The sequence below is a fragment of the Cherax quadricarinatus genome, chromosome 24 (assembly GCF_038502225.1).
Source record: "Cherax quadricarinatus isolate ZL_2023a chromosome 24, ASM3850222v1, whole genome shotgun sequence".
In the NCBI taxonomy this organism is placed as follows: Eukaryota; Metazoa; Arthropoda; class Malacostraca; order Decapoda; family Parastacidae; genus Cherax; species Cherax quadricarinatus.
The window spans coordinates 42,561,949-42,581,094 of NC_091315.1; the positions used below are offsets into that span (position 1 = coordinate 42,561,949).

Below are 19,146 nucleotides of genomic sequence, written 5' to 3' on the forward strand. Positions count from 1 at the left end.
AGCATAATATTTGCACAAATTCACCTTTGGTTGAGAATTGTTGGGAGGTGTGTTGTCAATTTCTGCAGGTTCTGGGACTGCACTATAATCCTCAGTATCCAAGCCAGGGCCACCCCGTCCTGGATTCCATCTACTTTCCCCAGTAGAGGAAGAAGGAGGAGACTCCTCTCCAACATCTGTACTGTGGGCCACGGTCTTGTGCAGTGATGGTTGTATATTTACGGTTTTAGATGGTTGTACATTTACTGTTTTTGTGGTGGTTTTGGTAGTGTCCCTAGGAGAGTCTGGGCTGGCAGTAAGGCTGGGGGCTGGGTCTGGGTCAGCACTGGGGCTGGGGGCTGGGGCTGGGTCTGGGTCAGCACTGGGGCTGGGGGCTGGGGCTGGGTCTGGGTCAGCGGCTGGGCCTGGGCCAGCACCAGCACTGTGGGTATTAGTGCTATGACTGGGGGAGCCTGGGCCAGCACCAGCACTGTGGGTATTAGTGCTATGCCTGGTGGAGCCTGGGCCAGCACCAGCACTGTGGGTATTAGTGCTATGCCTGGTGGAGCCTGGGCCAGCACCAGCACTGTGGGTATTAGTGCTATGACTGGGGGAGCCTGGGCCAGCACCAGCACTGTGGGAGTTTGTTCCACTCATCTACAACTCTATTGCCCAACCAGTACTTTCTTATATTTTTATATAAATCTAAATTTGTCCCGTTTCAATCCGTTGCTGAGAGTTTTGTCTTGGTCAGATACTCTCAGCAAGTTGTTTACATTCCTTTTCTTTATTCTCTTTTCCTTTCGTGCACTTCAATCATATCTTCCCTAATTCTGCGTCTTTCCTAAAAGCAAGTTCAGTGTCTTCAGTTTTATCTTCTGCAACAGTTAGGTATCTTTATTATGAAACGTTTCGCCTACACAGTAGGCTTCTTCAGTCAAGTACAGAAAAGTTGATAGAAGCAGAAGATACTTGAAGACGATGTAATCAGTCCATCACCCTTAAAGTTTTGAGGTGGTCAGTCCCTCAGTCTGGAGAAGAGCATTGTTCCATAGTATGAAACAATATGGAGAAGAAGTGACAGGATGGAGCTTTTTATAGCGCCAAGAGGTGAGACGTAGGCCACTAGGAGAGGTAAGAACTCAGATGTTGAGAGGTCAGGTCCCTCTCAAATCCAGCCCCTCTCACTAGTGGAAGTTGTCGAAGTTGATTGCAGGTCTGTACCAAGATACCCTTGTGTTGCAGTGTCTGACAGATTGAACATTAAAATGGTATAAAATACCGACAGGTTGTTAGGTAAGACACATATGCAACAGTTAGGTATCTTTATTATGAAACGTTTCGCCTACACAGTAGGCTTCTTCAGTCAAGTACAGAAAAGTTGATAGAAGCAGAAGATACTTGAAGACGATGTAATCAGTCCATCAGAGGGACCTGACCTCTCAACATCTGAGTTCTTACCTCTCCTAGTGGCCTACGTCTCACCTCTTGGCGCTATAAAAAGCTCCATCCTGTCACTTCTTCTCCATATTGTTTCATACTATGGAACAATGCTCTTCTCCAGACTGAGGGACTGACCACCTCAAAACTTTAAGGGTGATGGACTGATTACATCGTCTTCAAGTATCTTCTGCTTCTATCAACTTTTCTGTACTTGACTGAAGAAGCCTACTGTGTAGGCGAAACGTTTCATAATAAAGATACCTAACTGTTGCATATGTGTCTTACCTAACAACCTGTCGGTATTTTATACCATTTTAATGTTCAGTTTTATCTTCGTAGGAAAGGTTACTAATATAAGGAATTAACTTCTCTTTATATTTCCCAGAACATTTATGTAACATGGAGACCAGAACTGACTAGTATAATTAAATAAGGTCTAACAAAAGTTGCATAAAGTTAGTGTCTATACGTCTTGATGTGATGCTAAGAATCCTCTCACCTTTACCTTAATTTCTGCTCACTAGAATTACTAAATTATTTTCACACTCAGTTTTACTAAGGTGGTCTATATTATTTACTCTAAGTATACGGAATATACCTGCAGGGGGCCTTGGGGGTCAACGTCCCCTCGGCCCAGTCCATGACCAAGCATCGCGATGGATCAGAGCCTGATCAACCAGGCTGTTACTGCTGGCCGCACGCAAACTGACATACGAACCACAGCCCGGCTGGTCAGGTATTGACTTTACACTTCTGTCTAGCGCCTTCTTGGAGACAGCCAGGGGTCTATTGGTAATCCCCCCCCCTTATATATGCTAGGAGGCAGTTGAACAGTCTTGGGCCGCTGACACTTTTTGTGCTGTCTCATAGCATATTCGTGGCGCCCCTGCTTTTCACTGGGGGAATGTTGCATCCCCTGCCGAGTCTTTTGCTTTTGTAGGGAGTGATCTTCGTGTGCAGATTTGGGACTAGTCCCTCTAAGATTTTCCAAGCGCATATTATCAAGTGTCTTTCTCGCCTGCATTTCATGGAGTACAAATTAAGGAACTTCAACCGTTCCCAGTAATTTAGGCGCTTTATCGTACTTATACATGTTGTGAAGTTCTCTGTATATTCTCAAGGTCTGCAGTTTCGCCTACCTTGAAAGGGGCCGTTAGTGTACAGCAATATTCCAGCCTAGAGAGAACAAACGGTTTGAAGAGAATCATCAATGGCTTGGCATCCCTAGTTTTGAAGGTTGTCATTATCCATCCTATCATTTTCCTAGCAGATGTGGTAGATACAGTGTTGCGATCTTTGAAAGTGATATTCTCTGACATTATCACTTCCAGGTCCTACACATTAGTTTTTTCTCTATTTTGTGGTTGGAATTTGTTTTATATTCCGATTACTGACTCGATTCTGATTCCAATTATTCCTAGCGTAATAATTGGAATTTGTCTTCATTGAACTTTATATTGTTTTACGAGGCCCATGTAAAGATCTGGTTGATATCCGCATGGAGACTTGCAGTATTTTCGATGGATGACACTGTCATGCAAATTCGGGTGTCATCCGCAAAGGAGGACACGGTGCTCTGGCTTACATCTCTGTCTATATCAGATATGAGGATGAGGAACAGGATGGGAGCCAGTACTGTACCTTGTGGGACACAGCTTTTCACTGTAGCCGCCTCAGACTTTACTCTGTTTACTATTACTCTTTGTGCTCTCTTAGTTAGGAAGTTATAGATCCATCTACGAACTTTTCCTGTTATTCCTTTATCACGCATTTTGTGTGCTATTACATAATGATCGCACTTGTCGAAGGCTTTTGTAAAGTCTATGTGGACTACATCTGTATTTTGTTTGTCCTCCAGAGCATCAAAGACCATGTCATAGTGATGCAGTAGTTGTGAGAGGCAGGAGCGACCTGCTATAAACCCGTGCTGCCCTGGGTTGTACAACTGATGCATAGCTAAGTGTCATAATTATTTTATTTTCCTGCAGTTAGAAACTCACACTTGTCCGCGTTAAACTATAGCTGACACTTCGGCGACCACAACAACGTTCCCAGATCATCCATCACCTGGAGACCTTCATGTTATGCCCAGAGATGATGATAATATAATAATAGTAATAATTATAATATAATGATACTGCAATAATGCTAATTAAACAATAATAATAATACAGATACTATTAATAATGCAACAAGTATAATAATAATAATAATAATAATAATAATAATAATTCAGTAATAATAATAATAATAATAATGAAACAGTGTCCTGTAGCTCAATAGCTAGCGCACTCAGCTTAAACACTGAGGTCCGGGGTTCGATCCCTGGTACAGCTGGAAACATTAGAACGTGTTTCCATAAGACACCTGCTGTTTATGTTCACCTATCAGTAAAATGAGTACCTGGGTATCAATGGAGTAGTTTGAGTCGCATCCTGGCACAAAACTGACCTAATTTGCCAGAAATGCTCAGCATAACAAGGTACATTCTATATAATAGTATGTCAGTGATGTCAGCTAGGACTGTATACCTTGTACATGTACTTGTAGAAATAAAAATATATTATCTCATTAAATGCTGGTCTGACATTATAAAAAAAATATTGAAAGTATTCGACTACACGTTGGTATTTATTCCAAAAATTTGAAAATTACTGGTGATGCTCTAAGTCAAACTTCAACTGTTTACATAAGTCGCTAAATGTTTGTATACTGTGTCAAGGTGGGTAGGTAGGTGTGGGAGAGGCACGTGGGTAGGTAGGTGTGGGAGAGGCACGTGGGTAGGTAGGTGTGGGAGAGGCACGTGGGTAGGTAGGTGTGGGAGAGGCACGTGGGTAGGTAGGTGTGGGAGAGGCACGTGGGTAGGTAGGTGTGGGAGAGGCACGTGGGTAGGCAGGTGTGGGAGAGGCGCGTGGATAGGCAGGTGTGGGAGAGGCACGTGGGTAGGCAGGTGTGGGAGAGGCACGTGGATAGGTAGGTGTGGGAGAGGCGCCTGGATAGGCAGGTGTGGGAGAGGCGCGTGGATAAGCAAGTGTGGGAGAGGCGCGTGTAGGCAGGTGTAGGAGAGGCGCGTGGGTAGGCAGGTGTAGGAGAGGCGCGTGGATAGGCAGGTGTAGGAGAGGCGCGTGGATAGGCAGGTGTGGGAGAGGCGCGTGGATAGGCAGGTGTGGGAGAGGCGCGTGGGTAGGAAGGTGTGGGAGAGGCGCCTGGATAGGGAGGTGTAGGAGAGGCGCCTGGATAGGCAGGTGTAGGAGAGGCGCGTGGATAGGCAGGCATGGGAGAGGCGCGTGGATAGGCAGGTGTGGGAGAGGCGCGTGGATAGGCAGGTGTGGGAGAGGCGCGTGGATAGGCAGGTGTAGGAGAGGCGCGTGGATAGGCAGGTGTAGGAGAGGCGCGTGGATAGGCATGTGTAGGAGAGGCGCGTGGATAGGCAGGTGTAGGAGAGGCGCGTGGATAGGCAGGTGTGGGAGAGGCGCGTGGATAGGCAGGTGTAGGAGAGGCACGTGGGTAGGCAGGTGTGGGAGAGGCACGTGAGTAGGCAGGTGTGGGAGAGGCACGTGGATAGGCAGGTGTGGGAGAGGCGCGTGGGTAGGAAGGTGTGGGAGAGGCGCCTGGATAGGCAGGTGTAGGAGAGGCGCCTGGATAGGCAGGTGTAGGAGATGCGCGTGGATAGGCAGGTGTGTGAATGGCACGTGGAGAGGCAGGTGTAGGAGAGGCGCGTGGATAGGCAGGTGTGGGAGAGGCGCGTGGATAGGCAGGTGTGGGAGAGGCGCGTGGATAGGCAGGTGTGGGAGAGGCGCGTGGATAGGCAGGTGTGGGAGAGGCGCCTGGATAGGCAGGTGTAGGAGATGCGCGTGGATAGGCAGGTGTGTGAATGGCACGTGGAGAGGCAGGTGTAGGAGAGGCGCGTGGATAGGCAGGTGTGGGAGAGGCGCGTGGATAGGCAGGTGTGGGAGAGGCGCGTGGATAGGCAGGTGTGGGAGAGGCGCGTGGATAGGCAGGAGTCAGGTAGATTATCACAGGAAAACACAAGTGGGTAATTCTCTCAGATATTCATGTGGTCACGGCTCCTTGCAACTTACCCATCCTAAACACCAGATATAAATAACCAGATATAAATAATAATAATAATAATAATAATAATAATAATAATAATAATAATAATAATAATAATAATAATAATAATATCTTTATTTCTACAAGTACATGTACAAGGTATACAGATCATAACTGACATCACTGACATACTACTATATACAAAGCCGCTTGTTATGCTGAACATTTCGGGCAAATTAGGTCAGTTTTGTCTCAGGATGCGATCCACACCAGTCGACTAACACCCAGGTACCTATTTTACTGATGGGTGAACAGGGACAGCAGGTGTCTTAAGGAAACATCCTAACATTTCCACCCGTACCGGGGATCGAACCACGGACCTCAGTGTGTGAGCTGAGTGAATTACTACTGTAACTCGTTTAGTTAGCTATCAGAACTTTGCGGCGCAGTCCCTGGACCTATTATATACCTCCCACAAGACAGGCATGGGCTGAATATGAAACATAATCAATTAAAACGATATGAAACATTACTGACCATCAGTGCCACATCTTAATACCTGTCTGTGTAACTGTTATTAACGCCTCGCTCCGGCTCAACAAGCCTCATTGCTTTTCTCAACACTGGTAGACATGTTCCCATTCTGCAGTTGTTCTAAACACAGTCACTCGTAAAAAAAAGGTGAAAAAAAATACACCTGTTCATACTCATTGAATAAGATCGAGCATTCTGTCCTTAACCTAGGGTTAAGGTCGAACACTGTGACCTTACCCTAGGGTTAAGATAAAGTACTGTCCTTATCCTAGGAATATGATCAGTCATCCTTGTCTCATTTTCTTTCCTGGGCTTCGGGAGCGAAGCTGAATATTGGACCAAACACCTCACAACAATAATCTTCAAGAAAATGCAAAATTCCACCGTATATGATGAACTAAATACTTCTTGATTGATAAAAAACATGGATACTTGACAATGAACCAAAGCGAAATATTCTCTGTACTTTGGGAAGCAAAAATCTTTTTTATGAGGCTGTCAACAAAAGCAGAGATTATAATTCTCATAAAGAGTGGAGGGTAGAACGAGAATAACCCAGTGGTGGGTTGCCAACTGTTCTCTTCCCTCGTGGCAGTCAACTCAACTTCTACAATAGCTGATGAACATATAGTGGAATGATTGGCGAAATCCTCAAGACTCTTACTGAAGCCTCCGAGCTCAGGCTGGTAGAATTCTATTATACATGATATACAATACCGACACATGCTGAAGAATAAGACACATGTGCAACATTTGGGTATCTTTATTACCGAAACATTTCACCTGCAAAACAGGTTTCTTCAGTGGAATACAGGCGAATTTACACTGGAGGAAGTAGTAGTAATTTTGTCATGATCAATCTGTTAGTCTCGGTTGTAGGTGGTCAGTCCCTCCAGCCTAAAGCATAGGCCTGCGGCCTGACTTTATATATTAAGAGGAGTGAGGTGAAGAAGCTGGAGGTGACATTACAGATAAGCGTGGCCCACTAGTCGAAGTAGGTTATGCTAAAAGAGAAGCTCAAAATGACATATGTAAACATAGGTCATGCTGAGCTTCTGTTTTAGCATGACCTACTTGGCGTTCATGTGTCTGACAAGCTCAGCATGACCTATATAAACATAGGTCATGCTGAGCTTGTCAGACACATCAACGTCATGGTATTTAATATATCAATACCATGGTATCTGACACATCAGTACCATGGTACCTTGCTACAGGGAGACTTTTATAACTCTTTTGCAAAGGTAAAAATAATACAGTAAGATTGGCATGGATTAAAATGTCAGAAATAATAATGGCACAAGTAAAACGTGGGAAAATGTGGTACCTTATACTTGTAGTTGTTGTGTTTTTGCGTATGATTATGTATGGATGGACGCTGGTCAGATTAAGTTTGAAGACTCGTTAAGTTAGCTTAAGTGTACTATTTTTTCTACGTTTTAACTTGCGTCATTTTTACCCGTATGTCATTTTTAACCAAGATCAAGAAAGCAAAGTATTACGACTGATTACCATTGGAGCTCTTTCCCAGGAAGCCACCCACAACAGTCAACTGACTCCTGGATATGTGTTTACTGATATATAAGAGCATAGTAAGTGTTAGAGACTTGCCCATGTGTCTCATTCTGCCCAGGATTCGACCTGGGTCGTTGTGGTTGCGAACCGAACACACTGAGATTTTTAATTCAAGAAGATTGGATACATCAGCAATATGCTGCTATCCTACTCGGTATAACAGTTACACAGTACAGCAATACCTATTTATGCTTCATCAAGTGATGAAATCTGTCAGCCTGAGCTGAGAGGTTTCTGGGGGGTTCAGTAACTAACTACTGAAGCTTCTTCCCAGCAGAGCTGGGCTTAAAAGTTATCAACTCTCAGGATAGGGTATCCCATGCACAAGGTTGCCAAACACAGTATCGAGTATAAACAGTGTGAAGTTGGTACATAGTAACGGATCCTTGAAAGTATACCTACTGTTTCTGAGACCTTTATGTTTTTAATGCAGGCTTTTCTTTTTCCGGGTGATTGTTCTGACAAATAAGGATAGTATCATGTTCAATCAGTCAATCAAAGTTTATTCTCTATAAGGATTACAATGCGGTCAAAATGCAAGCATGTCCGAAATGCTCTGAATAACCAGGGGCTTTCCATGTGTACTAATAGATGACATTAATTTTTTTAACAACTACGTACACTGTGGAAATAAACTATTATTATTATTAGCAGAGAATTCAGATTCTCACCTCAGGCAGGTTGAGTGGCTCACCGGGGTCCTCCAAGCATGGTCCACATATTAGCGTCATCTTGTACTAACACCTCAGTGCCCTTTTTGTCTGTGGTAGTGTGTATCAGGGCCGCAGCACCATAGTATGTCTGTGGTAGTGTGTATCAGGGCCGCAGCACCACAGTCTTTGTCTGTGGTAGTGTGTATCAGGGCCGCAGCACCACAGTCTGTCTGTGGTAGTGTGTATCAGGGCCGCAGCCCCAAAGTCTTTATCTGTGGTAGTGTGTATCAGGGCCGCAGCACCACAGTCTTTGTCTGTGGTAGTGTGTATCAGGGCCGCAGCACCACAGTCTTTGTCTGTGGTAGTGTGTATCAGGGCCGCAGCACCAAAGTCTTTGTCTGTGGTAGTGTGTATCAGGGCCGCAGCACCACAGTCTTTGTCTGTGGTAGTGTGTATCAGGGCCGCAGCACCACAGTCTTTGTCTGTGGTAGTGTGTATCAGGGCCGCAGCACCACAGTCTTTGTCTGTGGTAGTGTGTATCAGGGCCGCAGCACCACAGTCTTTGTCTGTGGTAGTGTGTATCAGGGCCGCAGCACCACAGTCTTTGTCTGTGGTAGTGTGTATCAGGGCCGCAGCACCACAGTCTTTGTCTGTGGTAGTGTGTATCAGGGCCGCAGCACCAAAGTCTTTGTCTGTGGTAGTGTGTATCAGGGCCGCAGCACCACAGTCTTTGTCTGTGGTAGTGTGTATCAGGGCCGCAGCACCACAGTCTTTGTCTGTGGTAGTGTGTATCAGGGCCGCAGCACCACAGTCTTTGTCTGTGGTAGTGTGTATCAGGGCCGCAGCACCACAGTCTTTGTCTGTGGTAGTGTGTATCAGGGCCGCAGCACCACAGTCTTTGTCTGTGGTAGTGTGTATCAGGGCCGCAGCACCACAGTCTTTGTCTGTGGTAGTGTGTATCAGGGCCGCAGCACCAGTCTTTGTCTGTGGTAGTGTGTATCAGGGCCGCAGCACCACAGTCTTTGTCTGTGGTAGTGTGTATCAGGGCCGCAGCACCACAGTCTTTGTCTGTGGTAGTGTGTATCAGGGCCGCAGCACCACAGTCTTTGTCTGTGGTAGTGTGTATCAGGGCCGCAGCACCACAGTCTTTGTCTGTGGTAGTGTGTATCAGGGCCGCAGCACCACAGTCTTTGTGGTAGTGTGTATCAGGGCCGCAGCACCACAGTCTTTGTCTGTGGTAGTGTGTATCAGGGCCGCAGCACCACAGTCTTTGTCTGTGGTAGTGTGTATCAGGGCCGCAGCACCACAGTCTTTGTCTGTGGTAGTGTGTATCAGGGCCGCAGCACCACAGTCTTTGTCTGTGGTAGTGTGTATCAGGGCCGCAGCACCACAGTCTTTGTCTGTGGTAGTGTGTATCAGGGCCGCAGCACCACAGTCTTTGTCTGTGGTAGTGTGTATCAGGGCCGCAGCACCACAGTCTTTGTCTGTGGTAGTGTGTATCAGGGCCGCAGCACCACAGTCTTTGTCTGTGGTAGTGTGTATCAGGGCCGCAGCACCAGTCTTTGTCTGTGGTAGTGTGTATCAGGGCCGCAGCACCAGTCTTTGTCTGTGGTAGTGTGTATCAGGGCCGCAGCACCACAGTCTTTGTCTGTGGTAGTGTGTATCAGGGCCGCAGCACCACAGTCTTTGTCTGTGGTAGTGTGTATCAGGGCCGCAGCACCACAGTCTTTGTCTGTGGTAGTGTGTATCAGGGCCGCAGCACCACAGTCTTTGTCTGTGGTAGTGTGTATCAGGGCCGCAGCACCACAGTCTTTGTCTGTGGTAGTGTGTATCAGGGCCGCAGCACCACAGTCTTTGTCTGTGGTAGTGTGTATCAGGGCCGCAGCACCACAGTCTTTGTCTGTGGTAGTGTGTATCAGGGCCGCAGCACCAGTCTTTGTCTGTGGTAGTGTGTATCAGGGCCGCAGCACCAGTCTTTGTCTGTGGTAGTGTGTATCAGGGCCGCAGCACCACAGTCTTTTTCGCATCCGGTTTGAAGTTCTAGGTTATGTAGTTTTTAAGGGCTGGTAATGTTTTCTTTTCCCTTATCAACACTCTACAACATCTTTGACCACATCATCGTCCTGGAGTTCCCTCATAATGTATTTATTGGTCTATTAGTGTGTAGTCGGTTAAGTTTTTATTTAGTTTTGAGTACATAACATACAAAAATATTGTAAAGCACATTATGGGCACGTAACAAAAAAGTACTCAATGTGAATTGATCTTAGGGTAAACTAATTATTATAATCATGGGGGAGCGCTAAACCCGTAGGGATTATACAGCGCCTGTGGGGGGGATGGAGGGTATTCACACTCAGTTCAGGGAACTGAAGCGGAGATCCAATTCCCTAGATCAAGAGCCCCTCACCTGTGTCAAGGAACCTCCCTTGAGGGGAGGGTAAACTATTAAATTTGGCGAATATATGTTGTTATTTATTCCTTCAAATATGTTGCTTACGTATGTGATATTCTTACAACCTTGATTAAGTTAGGTTTCATTTACAGTAAATTGTGCTGTGCATTTATGGTCTTCTTATTACATTATGCTCTTAAGTACGCAGGACAACATATATGGAAGGATGACAAAGTTAATCCTCTCTATTAGCAATGTTTCAATCGAAGACAGATTTAGAGCATTGAATTTATATTTAGAAAAGTGTAGAATTAGAGAGCTATGACTGAGGTATACATATGGAAAGTAGACATAAATAAAAAAAAATGTGGCAAATGGTGCAAGTGTATCCACACTGAGCTAGAAATCTATACAGATATTGACGAATGTTTTAATAATTTTCTAAAAAAGACCCAATACCTCTATAACAAGCACTGCCCTAAAAAAACTAAACAGATGACAGCTAAGAGACTGAACAGTCCCTGGATAACACCCAGCATTCTCAAATCCATAAATACAAAACACCGATATGAAAAACAGTACAGAATGGGTCGCATAACCAGAGACCAAACAAAACGTTACTCGTCAATCCTAACCAGCCTGATAAGAAGGGCAAAAAAATTGTATTATGAGAACAGATTATCCAACTTACGAGGTGATATAAAAAAGACCTGGAAGACCCTATCAGAAATTCTGGGAACAAAAAAGATATCACGAAATAGCGAAATAAAATTAGCAAAATCAGATGAACCCCAACTCCCACCAACAGAAACAGCAAACAGACTCAATGATTTCTTCTCCACTATAGGACAAAACCTTGCCAATAAAATCCCAAGCTCAGATACCCCACCAAATGACTACCTCACTGGCAACTACCCGAACAGTTCCTAGCTCCGACTAACCCATACGAAGTCTCCCTTATTATCAACACACTAAAAAACAAGGCAGGAGATTTAAATACCTTACCACCCTTTATATACAAAAAAGTGTCACAAGTACTATCACCAATCATTGCAACACTCTTTAACAAATCCATTAAATCCTCCACCTTCCCTACAGCTCTCAAAATAGCAAGGGTCACCCCGATCCATAAAGGAGGAGACCAAACAGAGTTGAATAACTATAGGCCAATATCCAATTTACACCCTCTCTCAAAAATCTTTTGAAAAATTAATTCATAAACGAATCTACTCCTACCTCATCTCCCAAAACATTCTCAACCCCTGCCAATTTGGATTCAGGCCTAATAAAAATACTAATGATGCTATTATACACATGCTAGAACATATATACACTGCAATAGAGAAAAAAGAAGTCCCACTGGGGATCTTCAATGACTTACGTAAAGCTTTTGGTACAGTTGACCATGACTTGCTCCACGTAAAATTGTCACACTATGGTATTAGAGGGCACTCCCTCAACTACCTCAAGTCATACCTCAGCAACAGAAGCCAATATGTGTATGCAAATGGGGCAAGCTCTTCCGCTCAACCAATTACAGTTGGTGTCCCACAGGAAAATGTCCTTGGCCCTCTTCTCTTTCTCCTATACATAAATGACCTACCAAATGCTTCGCAATTACTCAAACCCACACTTTTTGCAGATGACACTACATACATCTTCTCTCACCCGAGCCCAGTCACGCTAGCCAATACTGTAAACACCGAATTACAGAAAATATCTACCTGGATGAGGACTAACAAACTTACACTAAACATTGACAAAACCTACTTCATTCAGTTTGGTAACAGAGCTACAGATGTACCTCTTAACATAACGATAAACAGATCACCTATCACAAAGCTAACAGAGGGAAAATTCTTAGGAATCCACCTTGATAATAGACTCAAATTTCATACACATATACAACAAATTTCTAAGAAAATTTCCAAGACTGTAGGTATACTATCGAAGATACGGTACTATGTTCCACAGTCAGCCCTCCTGGCCCTTTATCACTCTCTTATTTACCCCTATCTCACCTATGGAATTTGTGCATGGGGCTCAACAACAATTAACCATCTCAGACCACTAATTACCCAACAAAAGGCTGCAGTTAGAATGATAACAAATTCTCACTACAGGCAGCACACTCCACCAATATTCAAAACACTGACTCAAGAAATCGTAATGACACGATTGCAAATAAACCATACCCCCGGCCGGGATTGAACCCGCGGTCATAGAGTCTCAAAACTCCAGCCCGTCGCGTTAGCCACTAGACCAGCTAGCCACAATAAGATTCATCCAACTAGGTATATTTCTACACCATAGGAAGGTTAGCACAGGCACCTCTGTGACCACAAATGCAAGTTTTTACAGACGAATCTCCAGCTAGCGTGGCCGTGACGAACTCTAGCTCAAGTCCCTTCACTGCCGTCAACATGACTCAAGAAATCGTAATGACACGATTACGGGGTATGGTTTATTTGCAATCGTGTCATTACGATTTCTTGAGTCATGTTAACGGCAGTGAAGGGACTTGAGCTAGAGTTCGTCACGGCCACGCTAGCTGGAGATTCGTCTGTAAAAACTTGCATTTGTGGTCACAGAGGTGCCTGTGCTAACCTTCCTATGGTGTAGAAATATACCAAGTTGGATGAATCTTATTGTGGCTAGCTGGTCTAGTGGCTAACGCGACGGGCTGGAGTTTTGAGACTATGACCGCGGGTTCAATCCCGGCCGGGGGTATGGTTTTCAAAACACTTAACCTACTCACCATACAAAACATCCATACTTATTACTGCACCTATTACATACATAGAACACTTAACTCTGATATTAACCCTCCCCTCAAACATCTTGCCAACCTCAACAGAACATGACCATAACACAAGGCACAGATCACTCTTTGATGTTCCTCGTGTCCATCTCACGCTATGCAAAAACTCAATGCACATAAAAGGCCCTAAAATCTGGAATTCATTACCTGTAAATATAAAAGAAACACTACCTGTTTATAAATTCAAGTCTCTTCTCAAAGATCACTTACTCACTCAAAACCAAATAAATACTGAATAACTGAACCTTATAAATTGTATATCCTATATGTTACTCACAATTATATCACACAAATGTTAAACCTAGGACCCAATCTAACTTTGTTATTTTTTTAAATACACTACCTAACAGAATACTCCATTCGACTGAATGTACAGCAATGCAAGCAACCATATGACCTGTCTTTGTAATACTCATTTGTGCTTTATAGTTATCTGTTTACAATAATGTTTTATCACTGATTTCATCATTGCTTAGTTAATCTTAAGATAATTTTAAGCCAGCCCGTAATGCTATGCATATAAGTGGCTTTGGCATGCTGCTCTTACCTGTATTTTTTGTACCTCTGTATGTATGCTTAAATTACTAAATAAATAAATAAATAAATAAATAAATAAAGGGTAGTAAGTTACTAAATGTTGTAAAGAGTTTTTATGAGGATAGTGAGGCTCAGGTTAGGGTGTGTAGGAGATTACTTCCCAATAAAAGTAGGTCTTAGACAGGGATGTGTAATGTCACCATGGTTGTTTAATATATTTATAGATGGGGTTGTAAAAGAAGTAAATGTTAGGGTGTTGGGGAGAGGGGTGGGATTAAATTATGGGGAATCAAATACAAAATGGGAGAAGACACAGTTACTTTTTGCTGGTGATACTGTGCTTATGGGAGATTATAAAGAAAATCTGCAAGGGCTAGTGGACGAGATTGAGAGAGTGTATAAAGAAAGAGTGTATAAAGAAAGTGAACATGGATAAAAGTAAGGTGATGAGGGAGTATAGTAGAAATGAATGTGTTCAGATATTCTGGAGTGGACATGTCGGTGGATGGGTATATTAAGGATGAGGTAAACCACAGAACTGATGAAGGGAATAAAAATGGGTGGTGCACTAAGGTATCTGTGGAGACAAAGAACATTATCCATGGAGGCAAAGAAGGGAATGTATGAGAGTATATGGGTGTAAAGCATGGGTTGTGAATGCTGCATTGAGAAGGAGGCTGGAGGCAGTGGAGATGTCGTGTTTAAGGGCAATGAGTGGTGTAAATATTAATCAGAGAATTCGTGGTGTGGAAATTAGGGCTGAGGAAAGATAGTTGAGGTGGTTTAGTCATTTAGAGAGAATGGAGCAAAATAGAATGACTTGGACGGTGTATAAATCTGTAGCGGAGAGAAGGCAGGGTAGGGGTTGTCCTAGAACAGGATGGAGGGACGGGGTAAAAGAGGTTCTGTGTACAAGGGGCTTGGACATACAGCAGGCATGTGTGAGTGTTTTTAGATAAGAGTGGAGACAAATGGTTATTGGGACTTGAGCTGTTGGAGTGTTAGCAGGGCAATATTTTCTGAAAGGATTCAGGAAAACAGGTTAGCCGGACTTGAGTCCTGGAAGTGGAAAGCACAATGCTTGCACTCTAAAGAAAGGGCCTGGGATATTTGTTGTTTAGAGTGACAATTAGTGTCGTATCTGTGTGCCTCTGGCAAGACAGTGATAGTGTAAATGATGATGAAAGTATTTCTTTTTCGGGTCACCCTGCCTTGGTGAGAAATGGCCAGCATATTTACACACACACACACACACACACACACACACACACACACACACACGCACACGCACACGCACACGCACACGCACACGCACACACACACACACTGCAAACACCGAGCAAGTCTCCGGAGGCACACAACAACCAGATAACTGCTGCAGCATACAGGCGCCTGGCAAACCTGAGAATAGCGTTCCGATACCTTAGTAAGGAATCGTTCAAGACACTACACTGTGTACGTCAGGCCCATACCAGAGTATGCAGCACCAGTTTGGAACCCATACCTGGTCAAACATGTCAAGAAATTAGAGAAAATACAAAGGTTTGCAACAAGGCTAGTTCCGGAGCTCAGGGGAATGTCCTACGAAGAAAGGTTGAGGGAAGTCAGACTGACGACACTGGAGGACAGGAGGGTCAGGGAAGACATGATAACGACATACAAAATACTGCGTGGAATAGATAAGGTGGACAGAGACAGGATGTTCCAGAGAGGGGACACAGAAACAAGGAGTCACAATTGGAAGCTGAAGACTCAGACGAGTCAAAGGGATGTTAGGAAGTATTTCTCCAGTCAGAGTCGTCAGGAAGTGGAATAGCCTAGCAAGTGATGTAGTGGAGGCAGGAACCATACATAGCTTTAAGACAAAGAATGACAAAGCTCAGGAAGCAGAGAGAGAGGACCTAGTAGCCATGGTAGGTAAGACACAGACAACAGTTAGGCAACTTTATTCCGAAACGTTTCGCCCACACAGTAGGCTTCTTCAGTCGAATACAGAAAATAGGCAGGAACAGTAGCGATGTGAAGACGATGTATTCAGTCCATTACCCTTGAAGTCGTAGATTTGAGCCTGGAGAAGTTCAGTTCCATAGTCTGGAACTATCTGAAGATCAAGTGACAGTGCGAAGTGTCGGAAGGAGAGGTGCAGAGTAGTAGTAGTAGTGAGAATGCAGCCATTGAGAGGTCACGTCCCTCTACTTTGTTTTCGACTGCCTACTTTCTGTATTCGACTGCCTACTTTCTGTATTCGACTGCCTACTTTCTCCATTCGACTGCCTACTTTCTGTATTCGACTGCTTACTTTCTGTATTCGACTGAAGAAACCTACTGTGTAGGCAAAACGTTTCGGAATAAAGTTGCCTAACTGTTACCTATGTGTCTTACCTACCAATCTGTCGGTATTGTATACCGACCCCTGCAACCACAGTTAGGTGAGTGTATATATATATATATATATATATCTATATATATATATATATATATATATATATATATATATATATATATATATATATATATATATATATATATATATATATATATACATACATATATATAAACACTGAAAATCTCTCATTATGACCGCAGTCACAAAATTATATTAAAGTTCGATAAATATAGATTTGGAAAAGATTTGGCAGTATAGTCGTAGATAAGTGGGAAAAGTACCAAGTGGTGTCACTGAAACATATAATTTATGTACCGTTAAAAATGGGTTATACATAAGAGGGAGTGGTTGTGTGAGTTGAACACCTGCCTAGCATGGACCTGTCGGTCTATTGCATTGCTCCTGTACTATAGTACGTACAGTGAACTCTGTTATCTGTCAGTGGTTCTGGGGGGATTATCTTCCCCACTGCTCAGTCTCAGACCAGGCCTCCTAGATTGAATAGGAAATATTAAAAGAATAACTATTAAGACGCACATAGGAAAGTACAGGTATGTGTATAGTGACTAAGTATAAATTTGTAGGATTTACCAGTCATCTTACGTGTTCATGAGACAAAGAAATAAAACAGCAACCCTGGAAAAGTGCAAAATAATAAGACAATATGTTTCCATCTGACACTCATTTGATGAGGGTAGTAACTCCCTAGATGGTTGCTGTCTAGTACCAACCTACTACTTGTAACTATACTAAACCAGACACACATTATAATACACAGGATGTTAGTGCCACCAAGTGACACACCAACCATTAGACTTCTCGCACATCTTACCTGAAACGAATGTTTGACAAGTTGTTCTCAACACCTCCCTCTACGCTACTTGCTGCACTGTAGCCACTTACAGCAGTCACTCCTTACTGATAGACACATACATATCACACGAAAATATGTAACCGCTTACAGTCGCTGCTGTATCTTGCGCCTCACCTAAGATTCACACCAATTGATCTTTTCTCTGGCCTGTATATTGTAATTATATTTTCAGTGAGTATAATCTTAGAGAGCAGCGCTTTCAGTTGAATAATGGAAAAGGTTATCTGGCAGCAACGTCGACCATAAGTACAAGGACAGCAAAGGTTGACTTGGTTACAAGGAGTCAGTCAAGTTGAGAGCTGCTCAACCACACCCAACTACACTGACAACCACACACACACTGCCTCGTCTCTCTCTCACCCACTCGAGTGCCACTGCTACCCCCCCCCCCTACTCTCACTGCCACCCTCACTCTGCCAACCCCACTCTGCCAACCCCACTATCACTGCAACCCCCACTCACTGCCACCCTCACTCTGCCACCCCCACTATCACTGCAACCCCCACTCTCACTACCACCCCCATTCTTACTACCACTCCAGCTCATTGCCACGACCACTCTTACTGCCACCCCAACTATTGCCACCCCCACTTTTACTGCCACCCTCACTCTTACTGTAGTATTAATGGGGGTGGTAGATCAGTGTTAATGTGAGGGATGGCAGTTCAATGCTGGTGTTAATGGAGGTGGTAGATCAGTGTTAGTGTAAGTGGGGGATGGTAGTTCAATGCTGGTGTTAATGGGGGTGGGAGATCAGTGTTAGTGTTAGTAGGGGTGGTAGATCAGTGTTGCTGTTAATGGGGGTGGTAAATCAGTGTTAGTGTTAATGGGGTAGTAGATCAGTGTTGCTGTTAATGGGGATGGTAGATCAGTGCTAGTGTTAATGGGGGTGGTAGACCAGTGATGCTGTTAATGGGAGTGGTAGATCAATATTGGTGTTAATGGGGGTTGGTAGTTGGTGTAAATGGGGATGGTAGTTCAATGCTGGTGTTAATGGGGGTGGTGGATCAGTGTTAGTGTTAATATGTAATGGTAGATTAGGGTTAATGTTAATGGGTGATGGTAGATTAGTGTTAGTGTTAATAGGTATTGGTAGAGCAGTGTTAATGGGTGATGGTAAATCAGTGTTAGTGTTAATGGGTGATGATAGATAAGTGCTAGTGTTAATGGGTGATGAACTGATGATAGATCAGCGTTAGTGTTAACAGGTGATGTTAGATCAGTGTCAGTGTTAATGGGTGATGGTAAATCAGTGTTAGTGTAAATGGGTGATTGTAGATCAATGTTAGTGTTAATGGGTGATTACAGATCAATGTTAGTGTTAATGGGTGATGGTAGATAAGTGTTAGTGTTAATGGGTGATGGTAGATTAATGTTAGTGTTAATGGGTGATGGTAGATCAATGTTATTATTAATGAGTGATGGTAGATCAGTTTAAACTTGCCGGGTCTTCCCACTACCTGTGGTGGAGGACTCAGCTGGTCGTGACGTCACGTCGGCACTTCTGGATTTCTACAGAATCTGGTCAAGGGGGGATATAATTTTGTATCGTAAAAATTCTTATGATTTATGCTAAATCTAGAGCTCATTCACGTCTGTGGAGAATTATTAGTCTTAATAAATTAACGTAAGCTCACAATTCTTGTCAGAAGTCCCGTAATAAGGGAGGATAACGTTATAGAAAGGCCAAAGGCTCGGACGACGATCGTCGGTTATTGCCGTCGCCATTGGTAAAGATTCTGCTAATATTTCGCCTGTAAGGTAAGCCGCACTGCATTTGTATATGTGGGGCAATGCCAACACGCGAATTCATCTTGTTAAAGTATTAGAGTAACCGAGTGCCTAGTGCTGTTAAGTTTATGGTTGTGGTAGTGTTGGTATGGGCCCCATAGT

General features: G+C 43.8%; 2 protein-coding genes across 3 annotated transcripts in view; one reads left to right on the forward strand and one right to left on the reverse strand.

The window, feature by feature from the left end:
• Positions 1–17,609, reverse strand: part of Galphai (G protein alpha i subunit) — a 160,670-nt gene extending 143,061 nt beyond the window's left edge. For both annotated transcript variants that reach the window (XM_053779754.2, XM_053779756.2), the window contains exon 1: positions 17,212–17,609. The gene's annotated coding sequence lies outside the window, so the exon portion shown is untranslated. The remainder of the gene's footprint in view (positions 1–17,211) is intronic.
• A 1,159-nt stretch (positions 17,610–18,768) lies between these two features.
• Cdk12 (Cyclin-dependent kinase 12) overlaps positions 18,769–19,146 on the forward strand; it is a 109,822-nt gene continuing 109,444 nt past the window's right edge. Inside the window, exon 1 of the mRNA XM_053779747.2 lies at positions 18,769–19,014. The gene's annotated coding sequence lies outside the window, so the exon portion shown is untranslated. The remainder of the gene's footprint in view (positions 19,015–19,146) is intronic.